Genomic DNA, 13,669 nt, shown 5'->3' on the forward strand with positions numbered 1-13,669 from the left:
AAGTGTCTCTCTCACCTCTTTAAATTTTACGGTGCTTGGCTTGTGGCCGCAGGCCCCGCCCTGGGCAGGAAGTGGGTGCTGAGTCTGGGAGCCTCCCCGGCCAGGGGGTGACTCCACCAGGCAGGGCGTGGGTCAGGCCCGGGGTGCCCGGACTCTGCGGGGCGGCCAGCCTGCGACCCCTCTCTGGTTCCCCCGGGCCTTCCTGGAGGGGGTCTGGATTGTCTGGGACCAGGGGTAGGGTTTACCTCGTAGCTTCTCAGGCCTGGCCCCGCCCCCTTTTCCAGGCTCCTTCATAGGCCACACCTCCCTCCTCCAGCTCCCAGTGAGTGTTGGGGTGTGCGGGGTCGAGGAGGGATCCTGGAAGAGGGAATAAGAGGACCAGAAGTGGATATCAGCCTTGGGGCCCCGATCTAGGTCAGGTACACCAGTGCAGTCTGCAGGTGAGGCAGGTAAGCTCTGGTCCCTGATGGACGGGCCTGGCACCTGCTGGGAGATCAGGTTGGGGGCTGGAAATGAAGGGAGGGGGCATGGGGAGGCAGCTGGGCCCCAACACTTCCCTCAGGAGCCTGCTATGACTCCTTACCAGGATCAGTTAGTGGGGGCAGGAGTGTGGTCTTGCACTGGAGAGGATGAAGGAGAACAGGAGATGAATGTGAACAGGAGTGGGGCTTGAGGGAGGAAAGAAGTGTGAGCAGAAGGGCATGGAATGTCGGAGGATCCCGTTAACTGGGGGAGGCACTGCCCATAGACACCCAGCCAGTTAGAGTCAGGATTTGAACACAGTTATGTCTGACTCCAGAGCCCCCTTTTTTTTAAAATTAATTAATTAATTAATTAAATTTTTGGCTGCATTGGGTCTTTGTTCCTGCGTGCAGGCTTTCTTTAGTTGCGGCGAGTGGGGGCTACTCTTCGTTGCAGTGCGTGGGCTTTTCATTGTGGTGGCTTCTCTTGCTGCAGAGCACGGGCTCTAGGCGCGTGGGCTTCAGTAGTTGTGCCACGTGGGCTTAGTAGCTGTGGCTCACAGGCTCTAGAGTGCAGGCTCAGTAGTTGTGGCACACGGGCTTAGTTGCTCCGTGGCATGTGGGATCTTCCCAGACCAGGGCTTGAACCCGTGTCCCCTGCCTTGGCAGGTGGATTCTTAACCACTGTGCCACCAGGGAAGCCCCAGAGCCCCTTTTTAAGATTTGTAATCATCACCTTGATTTCTCTACAGTTTACTTCTTATTGATACAGCCTCAGACTATCCAATCAAGCAGCCACAGACATAACTTTGTGACAGGCACATAACCAGAAGGAAACAGAAAGCACAAAACAGAAATTTGGCTCCACTGGCCTGGGAGATGTGGAGCCAGTGGCCCAGCAGGGAGAGACACTAGCCTCCCAGATTGCCCCTGGTCGGGGGCTCTGGGACACCAGGGCTGGTTCAGTTCAGAGCAGGGCATGGGAGTTGGGGGCAGAACTGCAGCTGAAACTGCCCGCCTGGTAGTTGAAGCCTGCTGAAAAAGGCTTTGAAACATTCTTTTTCTGCGTTGACCTGGAGAGGACATGTCCTGGATAGCACACTCCAGGGAGCTCAACCACCAGCATCTGTATGAGGAAAATTGGTCACCTCCGCATGACCCGGGAAGGGTCTGTTGTGGCCGCCCCTCCCCTACTCCCACACCTGCTCCTGGCTAACGCTCCTGTCTTTTCACACTCCTCACAGCCAATCTCTCACCGAGTCCTATGGATTTGCCCTTCTAAACATCTCTCAAGTCTGTCCCCTTCTCTCTTATCCCTGCCACCTCAGTCATCGTACTCCTTACTGTGGTCTCTCCTTGTGTTATTGCAACGAGCTCCTATCCGTCCTCGATACTATGATGACAATAGAGCCCTGTCATACCCTTTTAAAACCCTTTAAGGGCTGCCGGCTGCTCCCAGGATAAAGCCAAAGTTCACAGCGTTGAGTTCAAGCCTGCCCTTCCTGCTTCCCTCACTTCGTTTTACGAAAATAACCTTACCCCTTCATGCTTCTGAGCCTATTGCATGTGGCGCCCTCTGCCTGGAATGCCCTTCCCTCCCTTCTGTACTGGGCTAGATTTTTGTCGCCCCAGGCCCAGCTCAAGTACCTCTGCTCTGGGAAGACTTCCTGGAGGGAATCCCTCTTCTGTACTCTCATGGCCTCCGTGCTCCCTTGCCCCCTGGTTATAATTGGCTGTTAGGGTCTGTCTAGGTCTTGCACTAGACTAATTGCTCATAGAGGGCAGGGCCCTTATTTCACATAGGAGCCTGAGAACCTGGCAGGAGGAGTCAAGAGGGGATTGCTATTGAATGATAAAGGGGAACTGGTATTGTTTGGGACCTAGCACCAGGCTGCCCCCAGCCTGTTTCTGGACTTCCCTGGACATGGGACCCTAGGTCCATGATACTTGGGGTGTGGGTGAGGAGGAAGAGGCTGGTGAGTGGCATTGTGAGCTTGTTTGAACATTATCCCTTCACATGAATTCTGTTTCCTCTGAATCCCTCTCACACTGCCCCCAACGCTGCAGAAGACCTACCTGTAATGAGGACTGAAGATTCAGGAATGTTCCAGTCACTGCCTGTGGCTTTTGCGTCTTATTGAATAGGGTGACTGGTTGTCATGGAAACCCGAGTGCAGGAAGCTCCTTCTGGCTCCCTTCCCAGGGTGGAACTGCGGGCTGAGTGCCCTCTATGGCCTCTGGCTGAGCTGCTGCCAAGCTGGCAGCTGGTGCTGGATGGCTGGGGCCTACCCACTCTGGGCCAGACTGGGTCTCATCATTCCTTCCTCAGTAGAAGTTTGTGGGTTCATCCCAGAGTGTTGACCCGAGCCTGCACTACACACTTCAAGGCCATAACCCTATAAACATGTTTCTTCTCCTTTGGGGACCAGCAAACCCCTGGATAAACTCAGGTTCAGGTTCTGGAGTCAGACAGCATGGGTTCTAGTCTTGACTCTGCCACTGCTTGTGTTGCTGTGTAGTCTTGAGCAAGACATTTAATTTTCTAAGTCTCAGTTCCCTCATCTGTAAAATGGGGATAATAATAGCATCATGAGATTTCCACTTTTGGTAAGATGGTGAACTAGTGCTCTAAAAGGCCCTCCCACTAAAATACAACTAGATTCTGCATGAATTACAAAAAAAAAACAAAATAAAACAAGCCATTATTTTTAATGCATTGCTGGGTTTGTTAGAAAGTAAGGGAAATCTCTAAGGACTAAATATCCTCTGCCAAGAAAAACTCAACAAGACAGTGAGTAACTAAAACTAAAGCATGGAGTCATCACTAACAGGTAAACAGGAAAGTCAGGCTAAATGTTGAAATAAGCACTGTGATAGGCAAATTAAGTCTAGGGCAGAGGCAAGGTGAGAGAACTTAACTTGAGACTCCTGAATTGTGCCCAGGTCTCTTGAAGGTGGCTAAAGTAGCCCCAGATTAATAGCAGCCCCGACTAAATGCAAATGCCTGATGGTATGAATGTACCTCCAATTTAGGCCCTCAGGATTCCCACAGGTTAAATTAAAAATATGAGCTCACAATCAGTGATCACCAAACTACAAGGAAACAAGCCACTATGAGTGAGAGTCAGCAATTCAGTAAACAATACGCTGAGACAATACGCCCTTCCTGAATACTTTGGCTATTGGAATTACCAAATACAGAATATAAAACAATCATGTATAAAGTGTTCAAAGAAATACAAGATGGAATCACGTCGCAGAAAAAATGTGGAATAAAAACCTGTCTACAATGGCCAGAAGATCTGAAAATAAACCGAATAGCACTTGTATAAATGAAAATTATAATCAGTGATATAAAAATCTCATGAGATGGACTAAATAGATTAGATGCAGCTGAAGAGAAAATTATGAACTGGAAAGTAGATCTGAAGAAATTACCCAGAATATAGCACAGAGAAAAAAAGAGATGTAAAATATAAAAGGAGGTTAAGAGAAATGGAGACAAGAATAAGAAGGTCTGCTATGCAGCTGAAACCCACAAGGAAAGAGCAGAGAAAGCTAAGGTGAGATTATATTTGAAGAGATAATGGCTGAGAACTTTTCAGAACTTCTAAGAGAAGTGAATTCACTCCTAGACACATTGTAGTAAACTTGCAAAAGACCAAAAATAAAGATAAGAACTTAGAAGCAACCGGAGAATAGAAACAAGCTGGTTATAAAAGAATGGCATTTAGACTAACAGTAAAATTATCGATAGCCACAATAGAAATCCATAAGAAATGGGAAACTATTTTCAAAGAGCCAAGACAAAATAATTATTGACCTAGGTTTGCATACTCAGTAAAACTATCTTTTGAGAATGAGAACAAAATAAAGTCATCTTCACATGAACAAAACCTGAGGGATTTTACCACTGACAGACTTTCATTAAAGGAAAGTAAAAATGATCCCAAAAGGAAAGTCTGATATACAAGAACAAATGATGCGTAAAGAAGTGGTAAACAAGTAAGTAAATTTAAACAAAAAGTGTCTGTATAAAATAGTGTTAATAGCATTAATAATGTCTACTTTGTGGGCAAAAAAGAAATAAAAAGGTAGAACTCAAATACTGGATGTCAGTCACATACAAGTTGGGAGAGGTGATTGGAATCAATGTGGTTTAAAGTCCTTGAATTATCTGGGGATGGCAGGGGGACTAAATAATTATTAACCCTAGACTGTTTTTAAAGTTTGAAAAATAAAAATTTAAGGGTAATTTCTAAAAAATAATAGAAAAGGAGTATGTAACTACCAAATCTGTAGAGGAAAAGAAATGGAGTAAAAGGGGAAAACCTCTCAACTTTTAAAAAAGTGAGAAAGGGGAAACAAGAACCATGGAAAAGATGGGTGGATCAAAAAGAAAGTACAAAATTAGATGGCAGATACAAATCCAGATTTATCACTAACTGTAAAAACTGTAAATGTGCTAAACTCTTTAGTAAAGAAACAGACATAATATTTGAAATATTAAATATTTTTAAAATCCAGCTGTATGTTGTGTACAAAAGTCACTCCTAATACATAAGGACACCAAAGGGCTGAAAATAAAGGCATTCAAAATGATACATGAGGGGACTTCCCTGGTAGCCCACTGGTTAAGAATCCACCTTCCAATGCAGGGGACACGGGTTCAATCCCTGGTTGGGGAACTAAGATCCCACATGCCATGGGGCAACTAAGCCTGAACCCTCTAGAGCCCGCACACCACAACTAGAGAGCCCACGTGCCACAGCTACTGAGCCTTCGTGCTCTGGAGCCCGCACGCTGCAACTACTGAGCCCGCGTGCTCTATAGCCCACATGCCTCAACAAAAGATCCTCCATGCTGCAACGAAGATCCCGTGTGCTGCAAATAAGACCTGACACAGCCAAATAAATAAATATTAAAACAAACAAAACCCAAAATGATTCAGGAGAAAAAAATATCAACCAAAGGAAAGCTGGAGTGGCTTTATTACTATCAAAAAAGTAGTCAATAGGGCTTCCCTGGTGGCGCAGTGGTTGAGAGTCTGCCTGCCGATGAGGGGACAAGGGTTCGTGCCCTGTTCTGGGAAGATCCCACATGCTGTGGAGCGGCTGGGCCCATGAGCCATGGCTGCTGAGCCTGCGCGTCTGGAGCCTGTGCTCCGCAACGGGAGAAGCCACAATAGTGAGAGGCCCGTGTACCGCAAAAAAAAAAAAAAAAAAAAAAAAAGTCATTAAGTTAAATATTATAAAAGATAAAGAGAGTTCCTAATAATGATAAAAGTTTTAATGAAACTGGAAGATAAAACAATTCAATTCATAAAATAGTCTCAAAACATACAAAGAAAGAATGGACAACTACAGAGAAAAATTGGTAAATCCATGATTATTATGGAAGATTTCAACATATCTCTTGTAGTTATTGCTATGTCAAACAAAGAAAAAATTAAGGTATAGAAGATTTTAACTACACAATTAACAAACTTGAACAAATGGATATAGATAAAATCCTGAATCCAACAATTAGAGAATACAAATGTTTTCATCCACACAAGGGAAATGTATAAAAAGTGACCACATACTAGAACATAATACAATTCTTAGTAAATTATAATATCCGGTATACAGATCATGTTTCTGTAACCTGCAATGCAACTAGGTTAAAAATCAATGATAAAACAATGAGTAAAAATTTTTCCATGTGTTTGTGAGTTAGAAAAAAATCACACTGGAAAATTTTAAAGCCCTTATGAGTGAAAATGTTGCATATCAAAACTTTTGTAATGCAGTGTAAGTGGTAGTTTTTGGGAAATTTAGAGGCTTAAATGCTTATATTTTTAAAAAAGAAAGCTGACGAAAGAAAGCTGATAATTAGCTAAGCCTCCAGCTTACAAAAATAGGAAAAGAATAAAAGCTCAATAAAAGAAAAGGAAAGAATATCATAAATTAATAAAATAGAAAAATAAAGATACAGTAGAGGGAATCAACAAGGCCAAAATTAATTCTTTGAAAGACAATAAAGTAGATAAACATCTGGCAAAGTTTAAAAAGAATTTTTTAAAGGCATAAATCAATAATATTAAGGATAAGGAAGGAAATATTGCTATAGCTAGAGCAGAGATTAAAAAGATAAAAAGAATATTTTATATAACTTTGTATTAAATAAATTTTAAAACAGGCAAAATGCACAGATTCTTTGGAACACATGACTTCTCAAAACTGGCTTAAGAAAAAAAAAATCCTGAATAGTCCCATAACCACTGAACATAATTAAATAGGTTGCTAATCCCACATAGAAAACATCAAGCCCAGATGATTTCAAACATTCTAAGAACAGATATTACAATTTTATACAAACTCTGTTCCAGAGAATAGAAAAAAGGGAACACTATCAGCTCACTTTGAGAAATCAGTATAACTATTATACAAATCAGGACAACCTCATTCATGTGCCTAAATGCAAAAATCAAGAAAGAGTAGAAGACTGAATCCAGCAAGATATTTAAAAATCATGACCAAACCAGGTTTATACCATGGACCTAATGAGGTTTAACATTAATATATATTATATATTAATATAATATTAATATTATTACTATATTATATATTATTGTGTATAGTAGATATTATGTTACATATTAGCATGTATTACATGTTCTATAACAGTATTAATATATATTAAATTGTAAATATGTGCAGTGACATTAACAGGTTAAAGGAGAAGATCTATGTAGAAGAAGCATTTAATCAAAATCAACATTCTTTCATGATTAAAATTCTTACCTTCCTAGGAAAATAAGGGAATTTTCTTAACTTACAAAATTTAGCAAAATCGTACTTATTAATAAAAAGTAAAAAGGATTATCCTTAACAAAACACGATAAGGATCTTAATATCCTCCTAATCAACATTTTATTGGAAGTCCTAGCCAATGTGTTTAATATTTTTAAAAGAACAAGAAGGAGAAGAAAAGGAAGGAAAGAAGAATAATGATTAGAAAGAAACAAAACTATCATTTCCAGGTGAGATGATTATCTACATTAAAAAATCCAAAATAATATACCAAGAGATTATTAGGATTAATGAGTTTATGAAGGTGGCAGGATATAAGATAATATTCAAAACTAAATGGCTCGTCTCTATACTTATAAAACAATTCAGAAAAAGACAACATTTAGAATAGCAACAGAAAGTAAGGAATCTAAAAATAAATCTAATAAAAGATGTGCAAGACCTGTTGCAGAAAATGTTACAACCTTATTGAAAGACGTCAGAGAAGACCTAATAAACAGGGAGATTTATCCTGTTCAGTTCTCCACATATTGATCTATAGAGTAATTGTCATTCCAATCAAAACCCCAATAGGATTTTTAAAAGTACTTTACAAGCTGATTCTAAGTGGAAGAACAAAAGCCCAAGACTAGCCGTACCCTCCTGAAGAAGAAATGGTGGTTAAACATGCCTAAATGCAATCAAGACTTAATATCAAGTGTTAGTAGTTAAGATCACGTGGTATTGGCATGGGATTAGACCAATAGACCAGTGCAACAGTAATAAAAGTTCATATGTGTAGAAAGCTGACATACGATAGAATTGGCTTTTCAGATGACTGGGAAAGTATTAACTGTTTGATGTAAGGTGCCTGGATACTAGATTATTCATATGGAAAAATATGAAGTTGGATCCTTATCTCACCTGTACTCCAAACTAAATTCTTTTTTTTTTTTGCGGTACGCGGGCCTCTCACTGTTGGGGCCTCTCCCGTTGCGGAGCACAGGCTCTGGATGCACAGGCTCAGCGGCCATGGCTCACGGGCCCAGCCGCTCCGCAGCATGTGGGATCTTCCCAGACCGGGGCACGATCCCGTGTCCCCTGCATCGGCAGGCGGACTCTCAACCACTGCGCCACCAGGGAAGCCCTCCAAACTAAATTCTTAATGGGTTAAAATTTTAAATGTGAAAGTCAAAACTTTAAAATTTAAGAAAAAATGTAAGAGAATATCTTTCTGATTCAGGTAGTGAAGGATTTTGTAAATAAGACACACAAAAAAAGCACAAACCATAAATGTATGATGAATCAGGCTACATTAAAATGAAGAACTTCTATTCCACAAGCTGGAAAAAATTATTTGTAGCACATAAAACTAGTGAAGGATTTGTATCTAGAATATATATATATTTTAAAAACCCTAGAAATAAATAAGAAAAAGACAAACAACCCAGAAGAAAATTGAGTGAAAGACGTAAATAGGCATTTCACAAAAGGGAAAACACAGATGGAGAATAAACATATGAAAAGATGCTCAACCTCACTAATCCTTTGGGGCAGATCCAAATCGATAAGTACTGTCACGGATGGGGAGCGACGGGAACTCTTCTTAACTGCTGGTGAGAGTGTAAATAGTAAAATCACCATGGAAGATACAGACTTTGTCTGACACAGCTGACCCTGTGCATATCCTGGCAACCCAGCAACTCCCCACCAGGTTATATTCTGTAAAGACTCTCGTATGTGTGCGTTAGAAGTCATGTAGATGGACATTCATTGCAGCATTGTTTGTTTTAATGAAAAATTGGAAAAACCCAAATATCTGCAATAGGAAAATTAAAAAATAAATGGAATATTAGATAGCAATGAATAATGGTCACAAGCGAGAATGTGGGTGAATGTTGGCTACAATATTGAGTAAAAAATGGAACTAGTAGAAGACTATGCATAGTATATTACTAGCATAAAGTTCAAAACATGGAAAACTGAACAATAATTTTATGGGATCAGGAATTCGTTTTTATTTTTAAAGCAAGGCAATGATAAACACAAAATACAAGAGAGTGGTTATCGTCAGGATGAGGTAGGAGAGGGATGGGCTGGAATACTCAGGAAGACTCAGTGGTCTTGGTAGTGTCCTAGTTTCTATCTTTCGTAATGCTCTAGTTGGGTTCACAGGTGTTTATCTTATGCTTCACAACTTATATCAGTTATAAGTTTTGTGTATGTATCAGGTATAACAAAAAGAAAAATGAACTCCAGTTACACACTTTAAAAAAAATAAGATATAACCAAAAAAGAACAAAGAAAGATTATAAAATAAAGGGCTGGACAGAGACAAAGATAGTAGGTTAAGGCACACACACAAAAAACAATGTAGGAGTACCAACCTTATTATCAAAGTAGAATTCAGTACCAAAAGCATTGAACAGGACAGAGATAGACATTAGCTAATGAAGAAAGATACATTCCCTGAGAAAGATAAAATAATCATAAACCTTGTACCAAACAACACAGCAGCCAACTAATATAAAGCAAAACTCCAGGGGGAAAAAAATCTCAGTAGTTGTCTTAGTATTCTTCCTGTTTGGTGTTAGTAGAGTCCTCCATGCAATGGTGCTGCTAGCCAGGCCCCCTCTTGAGCAGTGCCGTGGCTTCAGGAGTCACCTCGGAGACAGTGCCCACCTTTCCCAGTGATTTGGAAAGGCCTCAGGGAGTGTGGCCAGGCTCCCAGGGGTCCCAGTCCAGACTTCCAGCCCAGCTCCTGCACCTGCTTCTATATCTGGCCTCCCCATGGATGATGCCTACTTCTTCCTGCTGCTTCTCCTGACCTGCCTGATGTTCATCAACTTTCTAGGCTCCTAAGCTACAAGATTTCTTCCCTGGACTATCCTGGTGTGGGGGGCTTTTAATCTGTGAAAATGGACCCACCCTTCTCTCTTCCCTTCCCCATCTTCCCATCTGTGCCAACTGGCTGTGTGAACTTAGCAAGTGGCTGACCACCCTGAGTTCCGCCGTTCCCTTTGCATAAGGCAATGATGCAAGAGGCACAGACCATGCCTGTGATAGACGGGGCTAGCCATGAGAGGGAGGGTGGCTTTCTGGCTGTCAGTCTCCCTTTCTCCCTGCTTCTCTTGTCCTGGCCTGTATGAGCCAACCTGCTGGCCAGCACCTGGGAGGCAGCTTAAGACGGGCCACACCTCTCGGCCTTGCTGTTGAATCCTCACTCCTGTTGCCTTGGGATGCGGCCTCCTTCTCTGTCTCTCAGGCCATTCCAAGGCACTCCTTGGCTTGGAGCCTGGTCCGGTGAAGCCCGCTCCACCCCTCAGAAATGCAGAGTTGCAAAATATTTGGGGCTTTTCCTGTCTGTCCTGGCCTTCCTTCTAGGCAGAGTTGCTTGTTTACAGTGGTAAGTTGCTCTCGGGATCTGCCACTCACTAGCTCTGTGACCTGGAACAAGCTCCTTCACCTCTCAGAGCCTCAGCGTCTTCATCTGTAGAATGGGGGTGACAATACTTTGAGTGAAAATGAAATGAGATCATATCTGAAGGCACTAGCCTATGCTAAGTACCCAGTACTCAGTAGCTATCGTTATTGTCCTGGTCATCATCACTATAATCATTATTGTTCGTTGTTGGCAGAGTATTTTATAAGCAACAAGACACCTTGTAGTAAGCTGCTTTCTTCCAGAGTTGCAGCTTCACTTTGCTTTGCGGAGCATGACTCCAGGTTTCTGCTGTTGTCACAGTCGCTCTGTTTGTGGTCATTTTTGTGGTGGGTATAACTTGATTGTTTGCTTATTAGTAACTCAGCACCAGTAATTCACTTTTTCAATGGACCTCTGTTGCTTATGAAGTACCCCACTGCCTGGCCCTGCGGCACAGCTTCCCAGTTCCAGCTGTGGGTGAACTGGAGGGGGTTCCCCTCTGTGTGTGTGGCACCAGAGGGGGCCAGGCATGTGCTCATGGCCAAGAGCTCAGATAGCATAACGACCAGCATCCCTGTAACTTGTGCCATGAGACTCAGGCCTGGCTGACTGTCTGTGCCTCGATGCCTCCTCTGGTGTGGCCCCTGAGGTCATGGGAGGCCCAGGTGCCTGTCAGCCTCCGAGCATGGGGAAAGGTAGCCTGGTGTCCCAGGAAACCCAGCTCCTGGAAGCTTCCCTGGCCTAAAGGGGAAGGGGGAGCCTTGCCATTGTCAGTGCTAAGGGCCACCCCCCATCCACCGCCTTCAAGGCCCTTGGGCTCCTCTTGGTTCAGTGTTCTGGGCTGAGTTAGCTTCCTGGGTAGGCAGAGTGAGGAGCGCCCATGAATAATTTTAGCCGCACTGTTTGAGCACCTGAGGTTGGCTGAACCCTGTGCCTGGTTCATTTGCTCATGTGACCCTCATGATGGCTCTATGCTTGTCCCTCTGTTTACAAAGAAACCAAGGCTTGGAGTGGTTAAGTGACTTGCCCAAGGTCACATGGCCGGCATTTGGCAGAGCTGGGACTGGAACTTGACTTCATCGCACTTACCCCCATTCTCTGAAGCTTGATGGGATGGGATACCCTCAGAGCCCCAGGCCCCCACCAGATCAGTTGCCCCCTATTGGTAGGCCCCAGGGGTTGAAATGATCAGAATGAAATACTGACCCTTGAATCTGGGGCTCCCAACTGTGACCTGCATCCCCTGTTCTGGAAGCATCCACAAGGACCAGCACACACTGAGGGTGGAGCTGGATCTTGCACAGGTGAGGGAGCCCCCATTTATGTGCCTGGGGAACGAGGCTTCTCTGGGTACTGAAGGAGGGGTGGAGGAGAAGGGGCCAGGCGTGACTGTGGGGGGTGCCTTGCAGTCTTCTATTCATCCCCTGCGCTCCTCCGTCTGGGCTCAGGGAGGGTTGATTCCCCAGGAGCGAGGGCACTGAGGATACGAAGACTCCCTGAGCCTCAGTTTCCTTATCAGTAAAATGGAGGTAGTGCCAGTAACTGCCTCATAGGTGAGTGTGAGGAATCAGTGAGAAGGACAGACAAGGCTGGAAGTCGCTGAAGCAAGGGCTCAAGGAAAGGCTGCTATTTCCCCCCTCCCACCTCCCCTTGTTTTCCTCCCCCTTTGTCTCTGTCACTGCCCCAGCTCTGGTTCAAATCGCAACTTTGCCATTTCCTAGCTGTGTGGCCTCGGGAAGGTTCCTTAACATCTCTGAGCCTATTTTTCTGTTCTGTAAGATGGGAATGCCGAGGAATGCATGGTATCATCCTTGTAAAGCGCTCACACAGGGCCTGGTGCACAGAAGCCTCCCAGAAGGAGAGTTTCTTCCCTCCTTCCTTCTCTGGCCATGATCTGAAGCCTGCCCCATCTCTGCATTGTTTCTTGAGCCTAACTGATGCTTCAGCTGTCACCTGCCTGACTCCCGGTGGCCACCTCGTGGCCTGATGGGTGACAGCAGGTTCAGAAGCAAAATTCAAACTAGCTTCTGGTCTGTGTTGGGGATTTAATAGCAAAGCACCCCAAGGGAGGTAAGGAGTGAAAGTGGGGTGCTGCACACAGAAAGACGCCTAGATGTTCCGTGCAGACAGGAGATGCTCTAGGGGCCGGCCCCCTGCCACTGGGCCCGTTCTTGCTTGATTCTGTGCTGAGAACTTCCTGCACTTCACTTCGTTGCAGATTTGGCTCCGATTTGAATCAGAGTTTTTCAAATGAAGAAACGGGCTTCTGGGACCATGGTGGGGCACATCAAGGGCTCCAAGGAATTGAAAATGTACGTTTTTGGTACATTTTTGTAACCTAGGGAGCGGATACAGAGGGTTTTGGGTTTTATTATTCCTCTTTAGGCCACAAATAGGTACTTTACATATACTCCTCTCTATTATTCAAAATCTCACAGTGTGCTCACTTCATTCTCAGCTAAATCAGAGTATGGGATGTGTCAGTTGTCCTGTCACTGCCAAGGGCCTGGCATGCCCAGTGTGGGCATCTCACCTCCTGCTGTCTCTGGCCTTTGGATCCTGAATTTAACCTGGGTGTGCCCCGCCTCCCTGGTCCTCTGAGGCTCCAGCCTCTGAGCACTTGTTCTGGCCGTTCCCTCCTCCAGGAAGCTTCCCCTGATTTCCCAGGCACAGCTGACGAACCCCCTCCCCCAGCTTTGAGTCCTTTGTGCTTGTCTCGCAGCTCCTTCTTAGCTCTTGCCAGGCGGGCAGGGTCCTGGGAGGGTCTGCCATGCAAGGGATGAAGACCAAAAGGGATGAGCAATCCGGGGGCCGTCTCCATTCTCCAGTCAAGCCCCAGGGGTTGCCCTGCAGTCAAAGCCATAATAGAGCCCCCTGTCCATCCGTCAGTGCCCGGGGTCAAGGTCTGCCTGGCATGGGATCTGGGACACTCAGAGGCCAAAAGGGGGCATCTGAGGCAGAGCAGCGCTGGCCAGTAGGACAGGAGGAACAGCAGAGAGCAGAGTCTTCAC

This window comes from Leucopleurus acutus, assembly GCF_964270905.1.
Source record: "Leucopleurus acutus genome assembly, chromosome: 7".
Lineage (NCBI taxonomy): Eukaryota > Metazoa > Chordata > Mammalia > Artiodactyla > Delphinidae > Leucopleurus > Leucopleurus acutus.